Here is a 7,123-nt window from a genome sequence, read left to right as displayed (position 1 = left end):
TTTAGAAAATATACATGTCAAATTGTAAAGATTTGTCCTCAATAATTTCTACCTGTACCACATAATGGTGTTAATCCTTGAGGATTTATACCTAATCAATTATTACAGATGGATGGTACTCATAGTTCTGATTTTGGAAAATTAAAATATGTACATGTGACTTGACACCTTTTCAGGCTTCCTAATTGCAACTGCTTTAACAGGAGAAGCAACTAAAAATGTAAATAGTCATTGCTTGCATTATTTTTCTAAGCCTGGTGTTCCAAATCAGATTAAAACAGATAGTGGAACTGGCTATTATAGTCAAGCATTTGAGATGTTTTGTAGTCAGTTTAATATTATCCATATTACTGGGATTCCTTATTATCCTAAAGGACAAGGTATTATGGAACAGGCCCATGGAACTTTAAAATAATAGCTTCATAAAAAACAAAAAAGGGGGAATTATATCCCAGTACACCACATTATTTAAGTCATTCTCTTTTTACTTTAAAATTTTAAAATTTGGATGCCAAGGAACTCTCTGCTGAGTGTCTTACTTATGCCTAGGTGAAATGTCTTACTTACTGGCATATGGCATGATCACGATAAGGTATTTAATATGGGTGTGTGTGTGATTTTTGTCTGTGTTTTTTCATAAAAAGAAAATGGAGCACAATAGCTGCCTGAAAGATTGGTTCATCAAGTGGACACAGTGCCTGAGCCTTCTAATGATTATGATACCAATGATGAAGACAGATCAAAATCTCTATCAGCCAGCTGAGTTAACCTGGAGTATAGTCTCTACTCTTATTGGAGAGTAAGTTCTTTCTATCAATTCTTAAAGCCATTCCCCATATACCTGGTTGCCAGATTTTGTGTTTAATCTTTGTCAATTAGCAGATGAATTAAATACCTGGGATATTTCCACAGACAACTTTAATTTCTAATTATAATCTTGCTGCTTTTAACTTTAGGACTTTGTATCTTAAACAGATTGGTTGCCTTCGCACAGGCTCACTGTCAGCAAGCTCAGCTATTCACCATGACAGTTATTCATCGCTATGAAGAAATGCATTGAGTACATACATATTCTTTTTTTTTTTGGTAAGAAAAAAACAAGTTTTATTTCAGTCCAAATTACAAATTACCAACTCTTTCAAGCTTTTAAAAGGCATTCCATCTTGCTACAATAATACACATAGAAATGGCTCCAGGCTGTAATTATGTATTACTTTTTTCTAATCAACTGATCAAGATATTTAGAATAAAAGTTTTTGAAAATAATTTGTTTTCATGTTTTATCCTACTCTTTTTAGTATTTATTGGTAAATTCCTTATATAGAATACATGTGTATTATCTTTAAGAAAATTTAACAATGCACTTTATAAACATCAACATAAAGTATATGAACTTGCAAAATAATTTATTTTATTTTTACTAGATATTTTCTTTATTTATATTTCAAATGTTACCCACTTTCCTAGTTTCCCCTCTGAAAATCCCCTATCCTCTTCCTCCTCCCACTGTTCCCAACCCACCCACTCCTGGTTCCTGACCCAGGCATTCCCCATACTGGGGTATAGAACCTTCACAGGACCAAGGGCCTCTCCTCCCATTGATGACTGACTAGGCCATCCTCAGCTACACGTGCAGCTAGAGCCACGGATCTCTCCATGTGTTTTCTTTGATTGGTGGTTTAGTCCCAGGGAGCCATGAGTCTCTCCATGTGTTTTCTTTGATTGGGGTTACTGGTTAGTTCATATTGTTGATCCTCCTGGGGGCTTCAAATCCCTTTAGCTCCTTGGGTACTTTCTTTAGGTCCTTCATTGGGGACCCTGAGCTCCATCTAATGGATGACTGTGAACATTCACTTCTGTATTAGTCAGGCACTGGCAGAGCCTCTCAGAAGATATCTATATCATTCTCCTGTCAGCAAGCATTTGTTGACATCTGCAATAGTGTCTGGGTTTGGTGGTTGTTTATGAGATGGATCTCCAATCTCTGTTTGGTCATGCCTTCTGTCTCTGCTCCAAACTTTGTCTCCTTCCATCGGTATTTTGTTTCCCCTTCTAAGAAGGATCAAAGTATCCACACTTTTGTCTTCCTTCTTCTTGAGTTTCATATGTTTTGCAAATTGTATCTTGGGTATTCTATGCTTCTGGGCTAATATCCACTTATCAGTGAGTGCATATCATGTGTGTTCTTTTGTGATTGGGTTATCTCACTTAGGATGATATCCTCCAGATCCATCCATTTGTCTAAGACTTTCATGAATTCATAGTTTTTAATAGCTGAGTAGTACTCCATTGTGTAAATGTACCACATTTTTTGTATCCATTCCTTTGTTGAGGGACATCTGGGTTCTTTCCAGCTTCTTGCTATTATAAATAAGGCTGCTATGAACATAGTGGACAAGAGTACATATTCATATGTCCTTTGTGGCTTTGGTCTGAAGGGGAAAGAGTGTGCTTTTGAAGGCTGGTAGCCAGGGACAGGAAAGAGTGTTCTTGACCTCCTATCAACCTAAGACAGAGACATACATCAAAAATGTTTGTCGTCCATGACGGGTAAGAAGGAGCAATAAAGACACAGACCTAAGTCAGTCATGGTTGCCTAGCCACTCTATACCCTAGACAGGATTATGGAAAATGAGTAAATCTTGTGCACCTGTCCAGCTCATCTTTAAAAAACAAAAAAGGGGGAATTGTGCCCTTCCCGCAACCTTGAGCAGGCCAAATAAACCTTGTTTGTCGTAGTAGGCCCTTAATGACCTAGGTTGAGTCTTCTGCCAACCTCGATGGAGTCTTCCTTCCACCTTGCCACACCTGCAATTCCCTACAGGAGCAGACTACCTGCTGAGCTTGCTTTGCAACATAATCCTGCTGAAATAAAGGATGGGACTGTGGACTCTCCCTATATAAATACAGTGCTAAATATTAAACTTTGAGCCTTGATCAGAAACTTTTGTCTTGGCTTCATCCTTCTCTCTTCCGACTCTGCCCCTGGCCTTTTTTCATTTTCAGCCCCCCTTTCAGGTAACCTAGTTCATCCATGGCTACTGGACAGCTACAGAAGGAGGAGGAGGAGGAGGAGGAGGAGGAGGAGGAGGAGGAGGAGGAGGAGGAGGGAAAGAAGGAAGGAAGGAAGGAAGGAAGGAAGGAAGGAAGGGAGGGAAAGGAAGGAGAGGAGACCAGGGTCTCAGGTATGAGAAGTGGCCCACATGCTGAGCATTGTTTAGAACTTAGGCAGTTTCTCTTGTTCCTTTCTACTTTTATGACATAGCTGCTTTTCGCTTTCCTGTAATTAGCACATTTCAAAGTTTGGGAGTGTAGCTTGGCTTCCAGTCATCTCTTCCTCAAGGCTAGACTATTGTTGAAAATCTGTTTGTCTCTTGTGTTTCACTCCCATCAACCTCCATGCCAACCCCTCACCATAGCTATCACATTGTAAGCATTTACTACCTACTTGTGTGCCAGGCAGTGATAAGTTCTCACCATGTACTATGAAGGGAGAGATCCGGGAGTCAAGGTCCAGAGACAGTAAGTTACTTGCCATGGACACACCAGCTTCAGTAGCATATTTGAGTCTGAATCACATATGATTACTTTCCCCAGCATAAATGTCAGGAAGAGTTCTCTAGAAAGGAGACAAAAATTAGGAGTCACAAATCTGCCTTGCTTCTCCTAGGCAGTACTGAAGGTGGATGGGTGAACACACAGACACTCAGGTACTGGGCTTGGGCATAGGTTCCCATTCTGACAGCTAGCAGCTATGTGCTATCTTTTTCATACATATGGACTTATATGATGCTGGTGATAACTCTCTCATAGTGAACCCTGGGGGTCTGTCTAGCCTGTTCTCTGCCTCCCCAGATCTGAGATTCCAAGCTGACATGCTTGAGGTTTTCGGGTTTTTTAATTTTTTGTTTTTTGGTTGTTGTTGTTTTTAAGACGGGATTCACCATGTAGCCCTGGCTAGCCTGGAACTCATAGAGATCATCCTTTCCCTATGTCTTGAGTATATACCACTTTAAGTGCATTAATTTAATTTAATTGTGTGTGTATGATGTGTGTGTTTATGTGTATGTGTGTAGGTGTGTGTGTGTGTGTGTGTGTGTGTGTGTGTGTGTGTGAGATGTTTGTAGTCTCCCCTCCCCCAGCCTGAAACCTGCTTGCTCAGGGGTGGAGCTTCCCGCTCAATCTTTCTGCCACGCCTACTGCTAGAACCTGCCTCTTTGCTGTTCCGAAGCCATCACGTGATCACCCTGCTACTGGACTCCAAGATTATTTGGCGGGAATTGGGCCCCTCCCTCTTCCTTTATAACTGAGTGCCGAAATAGTAAAAATTGAACCTTAAGCAGAGAGCTTTGTCTTGGTTCCTTCCTTATCTCGCGCATCCCAGCCCCTCTTCTCTTCCAGGTTTCCAAAATGCCTTTCCAGTCTAGAACCCAGGTTGTGATCTACTGGCCAGACACAACAGATGTTTATCCACCAGAGAGAACAGGAGTCTGTCCTCTTCTTTCACCATGTGGAGCCTGGAGATGAAACTCGGGTTGATGGCTTAGCAATAAGTGCCTCCTCTCTGTCCCACTTTTTAAATGGGACTGGGGGTGGAATTCAGGGTCCTTGTACTTGCAAGGAAAATATTTTACCATCTAAGTCACTTCCCCAGACTTCTCATTGGTTGCTGCAAAAAATTAAAAAAAAAAAAAAAAGCATGATACACATCACACACCTGCACATGTACTAGAGTGCTGGGCATACTGCAACTGCTGGCCTTGCTACTGTTAGAGCTTCCCTCCTGCTGGTCACAGGATGTAGCTTCATCTACAGTCTGTCAGCTATGAATACTCATGCCTTGTATGACACAACTCAAGAGTGTGGTTGAAACAGACTACGATGGGAGTCATACTTCATAAAACACTTGTATAGCCTCTAGAGAGGTCTTTGCTTTGTTCCTTACTGTTCATAGGCCACTGTATCATTAAATAACTGCCCAGTGGCAGTTCAGTTTCACCCTGATGCCAGTTGACAAGTGATCTCAGACATCAACAAATGAATTGCTGGCCTAAGGCACAGCACTAACTCAGACAGCTAGGTCAAACACTGGCCAGTAGTCCTTCATGACCTGCATTCGATAAAGGCCCTTTGTGGCCTTCACAAGGATGTGTTAAAAATCATACTCAAAATAAATCCTGCTATGAAGTAAGCTAAGAAACTTCAGAGACTGGACATGCTCTGATGTGAAATCCACCCTGTGATGGGGCTGCAGGGCTCCCCTAAGTGCCAGTCCTAATAATTGGAGAGGTGTGCATAGCACTCAGCAAAGAGCTGCTGATGCCCTTGGCAGAAAATGGAGCAGCAGGAGGAGATAAGGGGAAAGTGCTGCATGTTTGATTCCATTTAAATTATAAGAATGTAAGCCAATGTGTCCCTAAATCCATAAAGAATGTATAAAGGAGGTTCACTTACATACAGTGTGGTTGTCTCTCAGTAATAGAATTTAGTCCAATTTCCTTTGTTTCTTTCTACTTCTTTTCCTTTGTAAGTCTCAGGGTTATAAAAGCTTTGTTGGAATCTATAAGCATCATTTTTGTAGTCTGGGAACAACAGAAACAGTCTTTTTTTCTGAAGACTAATATACAACATATTTTTTGAAACATGCACAATCTCATCTAACTTTCTTCAATGCCTGTGCCATACCTCTCCATACCCCAGTTTCTTAAAAAAGCAGAGACAGAAATGGTTTCTGCTTTATGAGGTTATAAAAATTAAATTCACTAATATGTGTAAAATATTTGGAACTCAAAATACTTGATAATTTAATGTTGTTTGTAGTAGGTATTTCCACAGAAGTAGGAGCAATAGTATGCAGAGAAAAGAGGCAGAAATTATAAAACTGGGCCCCCCTGATTATGGACATTAGGAAGTCTTACCTGTTCTGTAAATGGGAAACCTAGAAAATCAATCCAAAGTCTTGAGCTTTAAGGTCCAAAGATCCCCACATCTCAAGACCCGAGAACTGAGAGCACTGAAGTCCAGCTCAGTGTACATTCTGCTGTCTTTTTGCTCTACCAGACACTCAGTAGATTAGATGAGGAATGTGTGCATTGGCAAGGGCCATGCCTTCCACTTAGTCTATACATTTGAATGCTGTTATGGTTGGTGCATGCTCAGCCCAGGGAGTGGCACTATTAGAAGGTGTGGCCCTGTTGGAATGGGTGTGACCTTGTTGGAGTAGGCGTGTCACTGTGAGTGTGGGTTTTAAGATACTCATCCTAGCTTCCTGGGAGTGAATATTCTGCTAGCAGCCTTCAGATGAAGATGTAGAACTCTCAACTCCTCCTGCACCATGCCTGCCTGGGTGTTGCCATGTTCCTGCCTTGATGATAATGGACTGAACCTCTGAACCTGTAAACCAGCCTCAATTAAATGTTGTCCTTATAAGAGTTGCCTTGGTCATGGTGTCTGTTCACAGCAGTAAAACCCTATCTAAGACAAATGCTAATCTCATCTAGAAACCTCCTCATACATATGTGTATAAATCATGTTTTACCAGTTATCAGAGCACCCTTTACTCCAGTGAACCTGACACATGAGGTGCTAGACGGTTGTGGTTGGTATTACATTTGTTATAAGTTCACAGCATGCAATGCTGTGGTTAGGACAAGAATTACAGCAGCAGCAGCTCCACCAACGAGAGGAACAACAACAAATTGCTGTTGCAAGTTCATGAGCTAAATGCATGATAATTGGAAGGACAGCATGGGTAACTGTTGGCATGTTTCTACTGGGTGTCAAGTGAGCTGAGTGTTAGGACAACTGGCAATTACTTGGCAATGACATGAAATACTTTGGTGAATGTTTTTGTCTTTGTTTTTGTTGATGGTCTGGTTTGCTTTGCTTTTGGTTTTTTATAACTGTACCTTTTGGCTACTTTATTGGGTTCTTGAATTTCTACCTACTACCTTTCTCCAGTCCAATTCCTTCCAACCCATCAATACTAGGTAGGAAAGAAAGAAGGCTAGAGGGGAAAGGGGACAACCTTGTTAGACTACTTCCTGCTGATTAGGGGAATAGAGTTCCTAGGGTCAAGTCTCGTCTTCATCATCAGGATATCTCCAATCAGCAACCAGTAACA

At 41.1% G+C, this 7,123-nt stretch overlaps 1 long non-coding RNA gene across 3 annotated transcripts; it reads right to left on the bottom strand.

Moving 5' to 3' along the window:
- Positions 1 to 1,074: 1,074 nt before the first annotated feature.
- Gm35081 lies at positions 1,075 to 6,188 on the bottom strand. Of its 3 annotated transcripts, XR_003951597.1 has the most exons (4): positions 5,455 to 5,908; positions 4,335 to 4,517; positions 3,478 to 3,619; positions 1,075 to 2,506 (listed from the first exon to the last, which is right to left on the bottom strand). It is a non-coding gene; the product is annotated as a predicted gene, 35081 (long non-coding RNA). The 3 variants fall into 3 exon arrangements; XR_383953.3 differs by lacking the exons at positions 4,335 to 4,517; positions 5,455 to 5,908 and adding an exon at positions 5,919 to 6,188; XR_383952.3 differs by lacking the exon at positions 5,455 to 5,908 and having other exon boundaries at positions 4,335 to 4,714.
- Between the last annotated feature and the right edge of the window lie 935 nt (positions 6,189 to 7,123).

The sequence above is a fragment of the Mus musculus genome, chromosome 15 (assembly GCF_000001635.26).
Source record: "Mus musculus strain C57BL/6J chromosome 15, GRCm38.p6 C57BL/6J".
In the NCBI taxonomy this organism is placed as follows: Eukaryota; Metazoa; Chordata; class Mammalia; order Rodentia; family Muridae; genus Mus; species Mus musculus.
Note: the sequence above shows the minus strand (reverse complement) of the source record. Positions and strands in the feature narration are given on the sequence as shown.